The sequence below is a fragment of the Heterocephalus glaber genome, unplaced genomic scaffold (assembly GCF_053883595.1).
Source record: "Heterocephalus glaber isolate CG9 unplaced genomic scaffold, H.glaber_assembly_v1.0 deba00001577, whole genome shotgun sequence".
NCBI classification, from domain to species: domain Eukaryota; kingdom Metazoa; phylum Chordata; class Mammalia; order Rodentia; family Bathyergidae; genus Heterocephalus; species Heterocephalus glaber.
In genome coordinates, this window is record NW_028258358.1 from 14,723,679 (window position 1) to 14,741,037 (window position 17,359).

Here is a 17,359-nt window from a genome sequence, read left to right on the forward strand (position 1 = left end):
ACCCCATTTTTGAATGTTAATTCATTACCAGCTCCCATTGCTATGTCAGCAGTTCTTAAGGAAAAGGGCAAAAAGGAAAAAAAATGTGCACCACTCAAGGGTCATGCATTCTTGCAATTTGGTAAGGTATGTAGCATCACTTATGATGTATGTCTGTCTTTCCGCCACTAGGAAATAACCCTTGAAAATAATGTAGCCCTTTCCCATACTTCTTGCATTTGTTTTGAAAAAAATTATAATTTACTTCAATTATCTGACAATGAAGTGTCTTGGCAATAAATCTAACATTAAAAAATCATTTCCAGCAAATTACTCCAATAAAATCAATGAAGGTCAGGCTTAGTTGTAGCAACAAATAAATGACATGTTATTGACAGGCTAGATGGACTTAATTGTCATTTATAAAGGTTAAGAGGATAAATAATCTAATGGAAAGCAGATGTTTACTAAACAAAAAAATGGAAGCAAGTGAGATAAATCCAGAAGAGTATTAGGCATGAATAGCCTCAACATTCTGGCTTGTCCCAGAGCAAAAATTCGAATTATTCTAATTCTAGCAACACTCATGTTTGATTAGGTCAATATTTATCTGCTTCGAGTTGTTTTGTGATCTTTCTATCTTTTATGTTTTGAAGTCATGAAGCAGATTTTCTGCTAATAGAAAGTGAAGAATTGATAAAATTGAATAACAGTAGCCAGGTTCAAAGCAGTTTGACCCATTTCAAAATTCCAGTAGCTGTATCTTTGAGAATTGCAAACACTAGGAGAAGCAAGTTTTTCATTTCTCTACTGTGAAAGTAACTTTCACAGCATTCTTTACCAGATATAAAGCTAGATTCTAAATGTTAATATTTGCTTTAAAATTCATGTTTGCACACAAACACTGTGAAATATACTGGAACAAACCTAGAAGACTTTGCCTAGGCAATAATTTTCCTCCTCCTCCTGTAAATTTTAGCAGTGTTTACAATACATGGGTCAAATTCCATTGTCTTGTAGATTTCTCAGAATAGGCTTCAAAATATGCTTTACCTACAAATGGCCAGAGTCCTTCCTCTGAATCACAAATGCTCTCTCAATGAAATGCTTTAATCTTAAAAGTAATAATAATAATAAAATAAAAAGAGAGTAGAAACTTTTGAAGTGATCTGGCTATCACAGAAATCATCACTTCACAGAATCTTTAAAAGGGACAAGGATCATAGATCATCACTGAATTTGATCTTTTCATTTTTTACAGAGAAGGAACCAGAGCCAGCATAAGTGTGAGAATCTTTGCCTTGGGATCTTCAAAAGTGTCTATGTAAGAACTGGCCCCCAAATCATCTGCCTCCCATGGCAGCAATCTTACTACACAGTCCCTTGACCTAAAATATCAGAAGAAAAGAGGAAGTATTGCCTGCTTCCCACAGACAAAATAGGAATCTCTTCCTGCTTCAAAATATAGGCAATGGTGTTCTCAAAAGTACCCACAGTATTGTCTGCATTGGTTAAAAAAGTAAGGACCGAGTTACTCAAATGCAAAATGCTTTCTGCCCTCCAAACAGCATATGAGTAACTGGAAAAAACATCTTGTCTTACTTATAAGAATGCCCAGTATTACCAAACTCTTAGAAGAAGGAGAAGGAACAGAAGGAGGACGAGGAGAAGGGAAGGATGAAAAGAAGGAAAGAAGCAACTGCTTGTTAAGGAAGGAAGGAAACCTCAATTAATTGTCTTTAAATTTGATCTAGCTTCGAGATCCCAGCAAGAAGCCCACATGGACTAGAACTGCACTAGTGGGCACAAGTCCCAGCCAGGGCCTCACCCAGACACCAGCAGCTTGGGCTCACAGTCCCCATCCAAAGTTGCTCCTGGAAAATAGCCACACAGGTCCACAAGCAACAGCCAGAGGCCCATCCAGTTTCCATCAGTAAGTGCACACAAATCCCAGTGAGAAGCCTTCGTGGGCCAGAGCTGAGCAGGTACAGGCAGATCCCAGCCAGGACCCCACCCAGACACCAGCAGCTTGGGCCCACAGGCCCCAGCCAAAGGCATGCCTGGAAAAGAGCTACAAAGGTGGGCAAGCAACAGCCAGAGGCCTGCCCAGACACCATTGGTAAGTGCATGTAGACCCCAGCCAGAAGCCTGTGCAGACACAAGCAACTCAGTGCATGGACCCCAGTCAAAGGCCCTCCCAGACAACAGCTATGTAGAGAGGCAGGCCCCAGACAGAGGCATGCCCAGATACCATCCCAAGTGTGCACAGGCCCCAGCCAGAACCCTACTTGAACAACAGGGCAGTGCAGGGATCCAGGAGGCCACCATTCTGAACCCAGGAATTAGTGCAGTGGTGAGCAGCCAAGAGAAGGCCTTTCAGTGGCTTGCTGAGAATTGAAGGCCACTGGGCGAGCAAAAAGTCACCTCAACAAAGGCACAGCAGGCTGTATCTGTTGAAATGAGAAGACATGTAAACAAGTCTCAAAACCAGTCTCCCAGATCACCTAAGGCAAACCCAAAGGGCAACAAGATGGAACAATCTGATACTCAGCCATCTGGACTCCCTGAACTGGCAATGAAAGGGGATTGGGAAAAAATGAAATCAGAAATAATTTCTCAGATAACAACATACATTGCATCCATAGTGAAAGAAATGATTAATATCTCTAGAGCAGACACAGATAAAATAAATAGAGGAGCTGAGAAACATGATGGAATCCCAGCACAGGAAACAAATGGAATCCATAAAACAGATACAAACAGATATCCAGGAGATTAAAAACTCCATTGGTAGTTTACACAGCAGAATGAGACAATGTGGGGAAAGAATATCAGATACAGAAGACAGAATTGCCACCTCATCTTTCATAAAGGAACCAAACACCCTCACTGGAGGAAATGTAGCCTCTTTAATAAATGGTGCTGGAAAAATTGGGTTTCAATTTGCCAAAGATTAAAACTAGACCTATATCTCTCACCATGCACTAAACTAAAATCAAAATGGATTAAAGATCTAAATATTAAAACAGAAACACTAAACTGGCTGGAAGAGAGGTTTGGTAGAGCTCTTGAAGATATTGGCATAGGAAAAGATTTCATGAACAAAACCTCAGCTGCAGATGAATTAGCATAAAGACTCAACAAGTGGGATCTCTTCGTATTAAAAAGCTTCTGCACAGCAAGAGAAACCACCAACTGTGAAGAGACAACCCACAACATGGGAAAACATTTTACCAGCTATTCCTTAGACAAAGGTCTATTATCTAGAATTTGTAAAGAACTTAAAAAACAGACACCTCAAATTTAAAGAACCAGTCCAAAAATGGGCATCTGAAAAGAACAGACATTTCTCAGACAAAGAAGTAGAAATAGCAAATAAACATATGAAAAAATGTTCAACATAACTGGTCATTTGAGAGATGCAAATGAAAAGAACACTGAGATTCCACCTCACCCCAGAAAGAATGGCTGCTATCATGAAATCAATGAATAACAAATGCTGTCATGGCTATGGGGAAAGAGGAACCACCCTCCACTGCTGGTAGGAGTGTAGACAGGTGCAGCCACTGTAGAAATCAGGATGGAGATACCTCAAAGAACTAGAACTGGAAGTCACATTTGACCCAACTATTCCCCTGCTGGGTATCTTACCCAAAGAACTAAAAGAATCATACCACAGTGATATATGTGCACCCATGTTCATAGCAGCACAATTTGTAATAGCTAAAACTTGGAAACAGCCCAATTCCCCATCAGCTGGAGACTTGATAAAGAAAATGTGGTTTTTTTATAAAATGGAGTACTACCCATCCATAAAAAATGAGAAATTAGAGACATTTATAGCTAAATGGATGCACATTGAGGTGATACTCTTAAGTGAAATAAGTAGGACACACATGTGTAAATATTGAAGTTTCTCTAGTGTGAGAAACTGAAAGTGTAGATAAGGATCAAAAGGTATAATAGATAATGTGAAATAGGAAGAAAAGGTCCAAAGGGGAAGGAAAAATTAGAAGGATTGGGGAAAGGAAAGAAGGGAATGGAATTAATATGAGAAAAGGAAAAAATGGAAACAAAGACTTTGTAAATAGGGAGTGGGGGAAGAGGTTGTAAATAGGCAGGGGAAAGGGGAAAAATAATAACCAAGATAGATTACGTAAAGTTGCAAAATTCCAATAATGAATGTCATTATATTGTATACCTAAAATGTACCAATAAAACTAATTTAAAAAATTTGGCCTAGCTGCTTCAAATCCTTTGTAGAAAATAAATAAGTAAATAACTTCCCACAACAAGAACAAAATAAATGTCTGTATGTTTTGGTTATATCTGAAAATTATTAATTTTGTCTTAGAAAAGGTCTTGGCATTTCTTAGTGAAAAAGTTAAAGAAATATTTTAGCCTCATCTGAAAATATAATTTAAATGGATGAAAATGACATAGGCTGAGATGTTTGTTTCCTATTTTGTACTTTTCTCAGTGCTTCCTCAATGTTGAGACACTAAAATCATCCACATTTTTTGAATAGCTAAAAACACTTTCCAAAATTCAGTTATTAGTTGCCAATCCATAATCTTTTGCTTTTAGACTCCATTGCATGCACTATTTCATTTATAATCACAACGTTAAAATAAAACCATCAAAAATAGTTTTATGTGCTCAAGCCACACAATTCATAATAGTCAGCAGGAACTAACTACTCAGTGTGAGAATTGAAGACCACACACACAGATTTCTGGTGAAGCAAGTGCTTGTTAAGGGAACACCACCCTACAGATATGCCTGAGGAGCACTTTCCCAGAGACAAGCAAAGTGGCAAAGGGAATTTGTTGTTAAAATGGGAGCTACATTATAAATTGTTAATACCCCAAAGGTAATACATCTTCCTTATATGTGGAAGACCCAAGTTATGGAAGCTAAGATTTGAGGGATTTGAAGACAATTTCTGACTCTCAGTAGCCCTATTAGTCCCACCTATAACTGAAAATAAAAATTATTTTTTCATCTTCTTATTACAGCTGGATTTTATAGAGATTGGCGAATTGAGGTTTAGCATTCACAACCTATAATACTAAAAAAAAGAGGAAAAGTTTGGATGAGGTTCAGGAATAATCACATATGGGCTATTTGTTCCACTGTACAACTCTGATTACTCCTAGATACACCCACTACAACAATTGAATGTATGAGGTTTTCAAAACTGCAACTTGAGCACTTGTTTCTCTCCCAAGATACGCCATCACTTTTTAAAAATTATTATTATTTCTATTAAGATGGCTTCAACATCAACCTATTAGAAACAGAAATCATCACCTTCTACAGAATAAGTGACTTCTGGAAAATTCTCCTTTTCTCCTAGGGGCATGATCATCCTCACTTCAACTCCTCCAGGCTGCTCTCTCCCCACAATCAATCAAATACCAACTCTAAGTGTTGCATGACCACCAGCATATTTCCCTGTATATGTATCTCTGCCACACCAATGCGACTCAGCATCACTACTTCACAAAGAAACAATGTCCCAAGAGACCAGATTCCAATCTTCTCTCCAGCCTCTCTGTCTATTCTGCAAATACCTGCAGGATTTTATCTCAGTTACAGAATACAAAAACCTCCTTCCAGACCCTCCCATCTGATTCCATCTGACTCCCATCTTTCCCAGCTAACATGAAGTGCTTTCCTCTCAGTTTTCTCCACAAGATTCTTGTCCCTCGTCTTACACCTTTCCCTAGACTCACCTCACCTCACCAGTTAGCCCCCAAGAGGAAGAACCCTGACTCTACACTCCAATTTTGAAGTGTCCACTCTCCATTTCTGTCCACCCAAATCCTACCCATTCCCCAAGGGCAGCTGAATAGTGTACCTTCATGTTGCTGTCCCTGCTCTCTCTGGCCAGAAATGATTAATTATTTTTTAATTTATCCTATATTTACTTAATAAGTGTCTGCTATGAAAATACTAGATTAAGAGCCAAGATAAAAAGAGAGAAAACTTGGTAAAGCCTCATGTGGTTTCAGAATTGTGAGGTAGATGACTCTTGTTCTAAGATACCTTTCTTGTAAAGGTGAGAAACACAGTAAGAAAAAGCTGCCAAGATCCATGAAAGCTCAAAGGAGGCAGAAATTCTGGTGTATGGAAAAGTTGGTGGTGATATTTGAATTTGGAAATGAGGTATAGGCAGCACTGGACAAGTGGAGATGGAGGCAAAAGACATTTTCTGTGTAGGAAAGTGGAACAACTGCTTTATTGAGTAGTAAAGTGTATGCGAAGGACAATGAGTGAGTTTCCTAAAAATTCTTCAATCCTTATTCTCTCTTGCTCATGGAATTTACCATATTTATAACCATATTAAGAATTATATGTGTAGATATTCTATTTTACATACTTCTCCTTATTCAAAAGAAGAAGTATTATTATTCCCATTTCATAGAAAAGAAGTCAAAATGACTGAGCCAGAGTCACACATTTAAGTTACAGAGGTGGTATTTGAAAATGAGCCTGTCTTATCCAAAAGAGCCACGCTCTTTTCAGCAAGTCAAAGATCACACATTACTGATCATGCAAAGATTAACAAAATACAGTGTTAGATTCAAGGGAGTGTTTGGCCTGGGGAAGGAGGGAGCAAAGCTCAGTATAATATATTGGATGAGGCAGCGAGTGAATCCCTATTTCTATTGCCTTCCTTTAAGCCCTCATCTTATCTGGGTGATAATAAAATCTTCATAAGCTGCCTGCCTCCTGTAGCTGTGAGTTTGCATGCTGCCATCAGAGACAGCTTTCCATGATGGAAGTAAAATGTGTCTCATCTCCACTAAAATACTTTCAAAGATTCTCTGTCTGCGAGATAAAGTTCAAATCCAGCACTGCATCCTCCACAGATAACCAACATCTAAACCAAAATAAGCAACTTTCCATTCCCAATCTGTCTCCAATACTGCTTGGTGCCCTTTTGCCTCCATGTTCTCCTTGAAAACTTACCATTACTTTAAGTTTAAATACTATTTCCTCTGAGAAGTTTGTCTGACCCTATGCACACATTAATCAGCACATATGACCCTATAGCATAATGATTAGTGAATTTTTATCTCTCACAGTAGATCATGGAGTCCTTTAAACATACAACATTTAACCAAATATTAGATCCATAATAGGACCTTAAAAAGTATTTGTTTAATGAATTAAGAGTAAAATTAATGACAAATTAATCAATGAATGTTAAAACTAGAGAGTAGAGAATTTAACTGCCTAAATACAAGATGAGGAATGTGCTATTGTATACAGTTGCATGGTTGTGGAGAGCTAGAAATGTAGCCCAGGCTAATAGAATGGAACTTAAAACTAGACTTGGGATTTCTATAAGATTTAGTATTCCATTCTCTGCCACATTAGCATTCAGCTGATCAGCATTACCTGAAACCCAGGTAAGTCTCAAAACCATAACTGAATGGTCTTTTTACTGGTATTATGTGAAGATATGATGATAGAGTCCACATTTCATAGTTGCAAGTACATTCATTTTTCCGCAAAGTGGACCCACAATGTTTGATGATATATACTTCACTTATGATGTTTATATACAAAATATGAAGCACATATGATAGGGTTAGCTGCAAGTTTTCTGTCCTCACAAAAGAGAGTTGATGACCCTTGGCCAGTGTTAGTCCCATATGAAAGCTTTTCTGTCAGAACTAAAATGCTGTGTACCCCTCATTGGTCTCCACTGAGATATGTACTCCTTGCATCTCAATTACTGACTGTAGATATCTCTTAACTTCAGCTAAAGCACTTGTTCAAAAGAAATGTCATTAGTCTATATTGATTAGATTTCTAGAAAAGTTCTCTCTTCATTAAACTTTCATTTTTCCCCATATGCTTGCAAACTATTGTCCTCTCTTTCTGAGGGCTGAAGAACAGGCTTGCGGTGCCACAGCTATCTGGCTTTCTCTCTAAATTCATGCATTCATTAACAAAGTTTGTGACCCAGCCTAAATTCCCCCAGATACCATGTCTTAGTCACTTTCCTTATCCTTGGGCAAAATACCCAACACCTGCAACTTAAAGAAAAAGATTTATTTTTGGCTTATTGTATAATCCATGGTGGGCTGGCTCCAAGACAAAAATAGCATGGGGCATAGCAGAGGAAAGCTGCTCACATCATGGCAGCCAGGAAGCAGAGCAAAGAGAATAGCCAGGAAAAAAAATATGTTTTCCATGTCACACCTTTCATGACCCACCACTACCCCATTTCTTAACAGCACACCCAGCTATTGAACTCAGTAATGGATGAATCCATGGATGAATACAGCACATACTCATGATCCATCAGCTTCCAAAAGTCCCTCTGCTAAGTGCATGGGAGTTTGGGAGAATTCTAGAGCTAAACCATAACATTCTACTCCTGGGCCTCAAAAGATTCATGCACATCTCTTTATGCAAAATGCATTTAGTCCATCACTAAGAGTTGCCAAAGTTTTAACAGTTCCTTCATTGGTGAAATGTCCAAACTGAGACTCTCCTCTGAGACCCAAGACAAGCTCTTAGCTATTAGTCCTATATAAAAGAAAATGAAAAACACTTCCACTGTGCAATGGCACTGGCTACACATTATCATTCCAACAGGAAGTAACAGGGTGATAGAAAGGAATGGGACCAAAGCCACACCAAAATCCCACAGAGCAAACATTAAATCCTGTAGCTCTGTGTCCTGCACCCCAGGCAACTTGTGATGAGATGTAAGTTTCAAAGAACTTGGGCAGCCTCACTCCTATGGCATTTGCCAGCTGCGGCCCTCATGGATTCTCTCTTGGGGTGGCTTTGCTTATTACCTGTAGCTTTCCTTAGCAAATATTTCATATTTCTGGCTTCACCAACTTTCTGGGATCTCCACTGAACTTTTGGCTTCATTCTCTCAGCCTCACACACTGCCCTCTCTGAAACACACTGGCCAGCATCCCAGGCTTTTCTTTCAAATCTGGGTGGAAGCCTTCCTGACTTCACAACTCTTGCATTATGCATACCTTAAAATCGGCACTACATGAACCAAGGTTTTGCACCATCTTGAGCAATAGTCAGCCCCCTAGGGTCATGGCTGCAGAGGACTCTGAGTGCCTGGATGATTGAGCACCATGAACCAAATCCTGGAGAGCCAATTGGCCCCACTTAAGCAGGAGGCCCAACACCTCTCTTCTCAAATTAAAGCTTCACAGTTTTATACCATTGAGTATGAAATTGGTGGAGTCTTGATTTCTGAGATGCCATCATGGCAACTTTCCCATTGACCTGATGCGAAGTATTTGGATTCTTTTTCATGACAATCTTTTCACTGCTTTTCTTTGCTCCAACTTTGTAGTTATTTCCTTTCTAATAAAACTACAAAATTTTTAAATCATTTATCACTACCATTTGCTCCCAATTCTCCTTGTACATATTATTAAAGCATCAGGCAGTACCCATGCTATATAATGAACATTGGACTGTCTTGAAATTTTCTCTGGAAGATTCATGAGTCCACTACCCTTAATCTCAGTCTCATGCAAGTCTCAGGACATGAATAAAATGTAAAAAAATTTTTGTTACAGCATAACACATATGGCCTTGAGGCTAAGTGGCCATTGAGTTCTTATTCCTACTTGAAACCTCCTGAGCCTGGCCTTGATGATATGCATTTATATCAGCACTCTGGCCTTCTGAACTCTGACCACTATTGTGCACCATATTATACTTACAGCATTCTGTGGCTTTTCTAGCCAAACAATTCCAAACTCCTCCTGAAAGCCAGTTCCAAAGGCTTCCAAACCACATAGTCAGATATAGTCCTGGCAATGATCCCACTCCTGATACCAAAATCTGTCTTAGTCACTTTCCTCATCACTATGACAAAATACCTAATACTCACAAATTAAAGGAGGAGAGTCAAATTACAGCATAAGGTTATAGTTTACAGTTGGTTAAGAGGGTGTAGTGGAAGGGTCTGGCAGAAGAAAGTTGCTCACACCATGGTGAGCAAGAAGCCAAATGGGAAGAAGTCAGCTGGGGAGGGAGATATACCCTCCCAGGTCATGGCCCCAGGGACCCACCTCTAATCTGGCTCCACCTCCTAACAACACACTCAGCTATTGAACTCATTAGGGAGTGAATCCACTGATGAATGTGGTGCCCCCATGATCCAATCACCTTCCAAAAAGCCTGCCTCTGAGTGCATGAGAGTTTTAGGGGATATTCTAAATCTAAACATTAATAGACCAGAAGCATCCATTTCTTCCTACAGCAACAGGAATGATTGAACTTCATTTGGTGAAAATTTCCAGCTCATAATCTGTGTGGAAATTCTTGGCATTACACTTCTGATGATAGTTCCTTCACAAAAGCAGCAACTGCTGGAGAGATTTTTGATAGAGCTGTTTTATGCCTAATGTTGCATGCTATCTAATCACAAGAAAAAGACCTGGTAATCAATTTAATGAATTCTCAAATATAAGCACCCTTGCAAAATTGTGCAACTTTCAAGCTTGATTATTGAATGACACAAGATGAACAGCTTTGAACTAAACACTGTGTTTGAATATCAGGATCCTTCTAATATGCAAGATGCAGAAATCTAATGAAATATTTTAAGGAAGATAATGTACCTTGGATTACTTTTTGATTGACAAGGGAACAGTTTGGTAAGATGAGCATAATTGTGATAACTTGTCTGGGGAAGACTGAGTCACTACTCCATAACTGCCATATGGAACTAGAGAGGATTTTCATGAAATTTGTGCCATTAGGTGACACAAATAAGTGAGGCCATAACCCCAAACCTCATTCAAGCCATAATTTTTTAATATTAACAAGTATATAATCACAGGAAACATACTAGGTACAATTATAGGGTGATTATACAGAGGTCATTCCAATTCCCATTGCTTTCAGATCTAGGCTTTCTTCAGCAAAACCTGACCTGCTAACTGGCAATTTGTGCCAACTGAAAGAGATGGTCGTCAGACAGATACATTTACTCATCTTCATACAAATTTCATAGCTGGAGAAATTTGTTCCACACAGATTTAAATGAGTAGGAATATCCCTCAAAGGCAAACTCTCCATAACACCACCTAATTGGTTATTGTGGCTCTGTAATATTTTGGGTATATTTTAACAACTCTTTGTACTTAAAGTATGTTAACTAGTAGGAAAAATACAAAAGCAATTAAAAATGCACCCCAATTTACACAGACAGACAGACAGATGAGGAATTTAAATAATAAATTCATCTTGGGCCAGGGATTTAGCTCAGTGGTTTCAACACCTGCTGCGCAAGCACAAGGACCCGAGTTCAATCCCTGGTACCAAAAAAAAAAAAAAGCAGAAAAACAAAAGAATAAATTCATCTTCAATTGAAACTTCAAAAAATTCAATATATTATTATCCAAGTTATTCCATTCAAACTCCTCATTGTACTTTAGACACTCTTATAATCATTAGGCTATTTGATTACAAATCTATGGCACAAAACCACTGTCCAGTGCAAGATGAATGGAAGACCCAGAATTGCTACTGTTTTTTCCACTACTTACACCAATGTCACACTCAAGTAAAAATGTGTATTTAAAAGGGAAAAAGTAATGATGCAGTCAAAAAGCAAAAAAAAGGACACAGAAATGTATTCAGTGATGACATGAAGCACATGAAGCATTTTAAGGATACATTTGGCTACAAATATCAAGGAGCTCAGCTGAAAAAAACTAAAATAAGGAGTGGCATTCGATTATCTTCCATAAGAAGTCTCAGGGTGAGTGGTTCCCGAATTGCCTCAAGACCCTGATAAGTCAGAAAGCACAGTGTCTGACACTATGGTTCTTGTACTTGTAATAAAAATAGGGCTACTTAGGCTCCAAGCATCTCACACAGAGAAGAATAGTCTGAGAAGAAAAATCTTCAATATTGTACTTTAATATTGTAGTACAAATATAATGGAAATCCATTACTAAGAAGAAGAGAGTGGCTACCATACAGACAGATGCATAGCTAAAGATACTCTGTCTTCTAAAAATGTTTTCTCATAAGCATATATTTGAAATAAATAAACTCCTCATGCCTGACACTACATCCCCAATCCACGTGGCTCTTTGCAAAACCATGACAAAATCTCCCCATTTATCAACATAGTTCACTCTGAACAAGAAAAAGAAGAAATAAACTCTCAATGGCAAGTTTTTCTACATCAAAAATAAGAATGCTAGGAAGCAGTGAAAAGTTCAAAGTAAGCTCAAAGTAAGTTCAAAGTAAAAGTATCTCTAGATCATAGAGAAGGCAGTGAATCAATAGTTTACAGAAGGGATACTATGGCTTTAATAAGATTGTAGAGTTAGTTGAAGGCAGCAATGGTAGCAGGGACAAAATATCTAGAATTATCACTCCATACTCACAACCCTATTGCACCATCAATTCACACATGTCTGCTCACATTCAAGTCCAGCTCAAGTCCAACAATTAATTTAATTGTTAAGATTTACACCATTTTTTAAAGGTAACTATAGCTATGCCTCTACTGGTAATTCTGTATTTATTTTTTCCTGGAGCTGTACCACAGTCAGACAACATTTGTTTATTGTGGATATTTCCAATAAGGAAAATATTGAGAATATGTATATTATAATTGAATGCTCAGAAAATTACTTTTTCAAATTACAAATGTATTTTTGACATTTTAAAACATATGAAAATGTGAGTTTCCAGGACACCTTAAAACAAAATAGATTTATATTTGAGAAATGCAAGCCAGATTTCTAGAGAAAATGTAATCAGAAGTACAAATATTTAATAATGACATTATATCAAGAAATGAGGTGACAAATTGATTTTACTTTGAAAAAGCTATAAAAAAGGTCAGGAGTTGTTGCTATTCTAGCCAATGATAAATCAAAGATAATTGTACTTTAAAAATGCTTACTTTGGTTGTTAAGAAAATACAACCCTCAAAAAAGTCTTGTCTTTTATCAATTTTTTTAATTCAGGGCTCAGAATGCATTGCTTTGAAACAGATTTGATTGTATTGGTGGAAATAAGGCATGGAATAAAAAGCATGGATTTTGAATCCAGGCAGAAGTGAATATGAATGATTATTCTACCACAGAACTAGAGTCAGTTACTTAAGAATACTGATACATTTTTAAATCTGAAAATAAAAATGAACAAAACAGCTTTTTATTGAAGTGTTAGAAAGATTTAAATAGTAGGCATAAATCACTTGACACATGGTAGACACCCAGAAAAAATTAGACAAGCATAAGAATAAGAGAAGATAGTGCAGATTTCTCAAAGTTAGAGGATCCCAAAGCAATTGTGAACCCTTCACAGAGAAAAGGTACTTTGGTTACAGACTTCAGTATGGTTTCAATTTTTCAAATTTGAACTAAATTGAATTATTACTCAGAAGCTTCCAATAGGAGAGCTATACTTTCCATTTCATCAAGGTCGGGCCTAATCTTGTTACTTGAGATAGCCAATTTGATATTAGCACACATAGGCAAATAGAGACTTGAAGCAATGGAGCAGTTGGATTGCTTTCCTCACCTCTGCAGTTGACTTTAAAAGAACACGTGTGGACTCATTGTTGATCCTCCAACAATAAGAGAGATGCTTAAGTCCAGCCACGTGCACGGACACATGTGTGAGCCCAGATTCTCCAAACCACACTAATGCAGGAAAACATAATGGTTGTTTTAAACCACTGAGTGATGGGACAGTGTTCGAAGCAACATTTCTCCAGCAATAATTAATTTACATGCCATATTTGTTGTTGTACTTGCAGAATTGTCATGAGAATATCAATTCATTTATGCAATGGTATTTAAAACATATTTCTTGATCATCTACCATGCACTCTGCTACATATGGAATTAGTGGATTTTTTAAAAAGCAGAATTTTAAGTATAGGCATGAATTTAGGATAATAAGCATGAGTTGGAAAATAAATTCTTTGAACAATCCCTAGAAGCAAATATAGCTAAGAATTTCAAATACAAATTAAAAGAAAACAAATGAAAAAGGAATAATATATTCCTTCCTTCTCCATTCCAAGAATGTAATATAAGAGCAAGTTTCTTTCAATTAGTCCCTTTGTGGCCCCAATATCAGTAAATTGTTTTTACACTCAAGGGCATTCCCCTCTCTTAAAAATCTCACTTCTACTTTCATCTTGACTTTTTTTTTTCTATGTTGCATTTATGAGTTACAACATGTAATATTTGTTTTTCTGAGTCTGGCTTATTTTGCTTAACATGATGATCTTCAGGTCCATTCAATTTCCTGCAAGTAGCATGATTTTGTTTTTCTTTATAGCTAAATAATATTTGTGTGTGTGTGTATGTGTGCATGAACAAATTTTGATTTTTTAGAGTGTATACCCAAAAGTGGTACAATTGAATCACATGGTGGTTCTATTTTTAGTTGTTTGAGGAATGTCCACGGTGATTTCCTTAGTGACTTTGCTAATTTCCTTTTCCATGGACAGTGTACAGGGTTCCTTTTAACCTATATTCTCATCAGTATTTGCAATTCTTTTTTTCTTTTAGGTTTTTGTGTTGTTGTTTTTGAGGCAGGATCTTGCTGGGTGGTTTAGGCTGGCCTTGAACTCACTCTGTAGTGCAGGCTGGCCTAGTATTTGTGGCAATCTTCCTGCCTAAGCCTCCCAAGTGCTAGGATTACAGGCATGGAGCACCACATCTGGTTTATTTTTTGTTTTCTTGATAATAGCCATTATGATTGGAGTAAGATGGAATCTCAATGTAGCTTGCTTTGCATTTCCCTGGTGGCTAAAGATGTAGGAATTTTTTCATATATTTATTAGCAATTTGCATTTGTTCTTTTGAAAATTGTCTGTTCAGCTACTTTCCCAGTGTGTTGATTGGATTCTTTTTTTCTTCAGTGCTGGATTTCTTGAGTTGTTTACATATTCTAGCTATTAATCCTCTGTCAGTTGAATTAGCTGACAAAGATTTTTCTTTCATCCTATAGGCTGTCTCTTCACTCAGTTGTTTCTTTTGCTGTGCAGAATGTTTTTAATTTCATGTAATCAATTATATTATTTTCTGAGCTATTAGAGTCCTAGTCAAGAACTTTTCCTATAGTTAATCCTATAACTTGAAGAGTTTCCTCTGTGTTTTCTTCCAGCAGATTCAAAGTTTCTATTTATATATCTAGATCTTTGACACATCTACAAGAGGATATCCAGTTTTCAAAAGCATCATTGTTGTGAAAGAGTCTGTCTTTTCTCTAATGTTTCTTTTTGGCTGCTTTGTCAAGGATCAGATGGTTTGGGTGTTTATTCCTATGTCCACATGTCCATTTGTATGCCAACATCATGCTTTTTTTGTTACAATGATTTAAAGTATATTTTGAAACAAGATATTGTAAAACCTTCAAACTTTTTTTTTTGCTCAGAATCACTGGTTATTTGGTATCTTTTGTGCTTCCATATGAATTTTAAGATTTTTTTCACTATGTTTGTGAATACAATCACTGGTACTCTGATGGAAATTATATTGAATTTATAGATGGATTTTAGTAGTATGAGTATTTTAGCAGTATTAATTCTCTCAATACATAACATGGGATGTCTTTCCATCTTCTATTGTCTTCTTCAATTTCTTTCTTCAGTGTTGTATAATTTTCATTGTAGAGGTTTTTCACTTCCTTGGTTAGAATTATTTCTAGGTATTTTACTTTGGGTTTTTTTTTCAAGTATTATAAGTGGGACTATTTTCCTGCTTTCTTTCTCAGCAAGTTCATTATTAATGTATAGGAAGTCAACCAATTTTTGTATGTTGATTTTGTGTCTTGCTACTTTACTGAATCTGTTTACCAGTTCCAAGAGACTTTTGGTGTTTTATTTAGGGTTTCCTAGGTATAGAATCATATCATCTGCAAACAGAAATAATTTGACCTCCCCCTTTTCTGTTTATATTCCCTTCATTTTTTTTCTCTTGCCTGGTTACTTTGGCTAGTTTCTAGAATCATATTGAATAAGTCATGATAGTCTTATTCCTCACTATTTCACTTACTTCTGCTCTCAGAATACTTAGTATTTCTTTCTTTCTCCTGATTTAGGGTTTGATTTGTTCTTATTTTCCCAAGGCCTTGTGATGTATTATCAGGTTATTTATTAGGAACCTCTATTTTTTTCTAATATATGCATGTGTCCTTATAAATATTCCTCTTATAACTAGTCTTGCTGCACCCCATAAGTTATGATAGTCTGTGTTTTCATTTTCATTTGATCTAGGAATTTTTTAATTATTTTAATTTCACATCTTATTTATTCAATGATCCACTCTTTGTTTAATCTTTGTTCAATCTCTATGTATGATTTCTGTATTTTCTCTTCCTGTTGATTTCTAGTTACATTCTGCTTCATTTCGAGTTGAATCCTGTTGATGTCTAGTTAAATTTCCAGTTTAAATTTCTAGTTAAAATCTGAAGACAAAAAACTGTTTTTTTTGTATTTGTTAACATCTACTTTATGACCTAAAATTAGATCTATTTTGGAAACAGTTCCATGTGATTATGAAAAGCATGTATATTCTGCAATTGTTGGGTGTGTCCATTTGATCTATAGTGTAATTTAACTTCAGTGTTTTAGTGCTTTTTTGTCTGGAAAAGATGTCTATTGACAAGAGGTGGGTATTGAGCTCAACCCCTGTTATTGTACTATAGCCTATCTTCAGTGTTTATTTTATAGAATTCAGTGTTCCTATGTGAAGTGAATGTATATTCACCATCATTATACTTTTTTGATGTATTTTTTATTAATAAGTAATCACCTTTTTTATCCCTTCTGACCAATTTTCACTTAAGGACTATTTAGTGGGAAATGAGTATAACTATTCCTGCTGGCTTTCAGATTCCACTTGATTGGAATATCATTACCCATCCTTCCACTGTTAGTCTGCATATGTCTTTGCCAATGAGGTAAGTTTCTTATAGATAGAAAATGCTTGTTTTTAAATCTAATCAGCTAGTCTAATCTTCTAATTGGAGAATTCAGATATTTATATTTAGGGTTATTATTGAAAGAAATATATGAGTTCCAAATATTTTGTTAGTCTTCTTTTTATTGTAATGAATATATTTTATTCATTCTTTTCTTATTCACCTTACAAGTTTGATAGTTTACTGAGATAATCAATCATGTTTTACTTTTTCCTACTTCTACTCAGATCAAAATACCATTTTATTTTTTATTTTTTATTAGTACATATTTGCCTTACTATAGCTATACTGATCAAATTTATCATAGGGAAGTTTTACTCCTACATTATAAGTCTTAATTCTTCTTTTTTCCTATTTCCCTCCCTGCCCTTCAACCTTTCTTCCCCTCCTCATTTACAAAAGTTTT

The 17,359-nt window shown here is 36.5% G+C and overlaps 1 long non-coding RNA gene across 1 annotated transcript in view; it reads left to right on the forward strand.

Annotated features, from left to right (window-relative positions):
- LOC147823516 (uncharacterized) overlaps nucleotides 1-4,218 on the forward strand; it is a 112,471-nt gene extending 108,253 nt beyond the window's left edge. The window contains exon 10 of the long non-coding RNA XR_015443714.1: nucleotides 1,241-4,218. This is a non-coding gene — a long non-coding RNA (uncharacterized LOC147823516). The remainder of the gene's footprint in view (nucleotides 1-1,240) is intronic.
- Nucleotides 4,219-17,359: the final 13,141 nt, after the last annotated feature.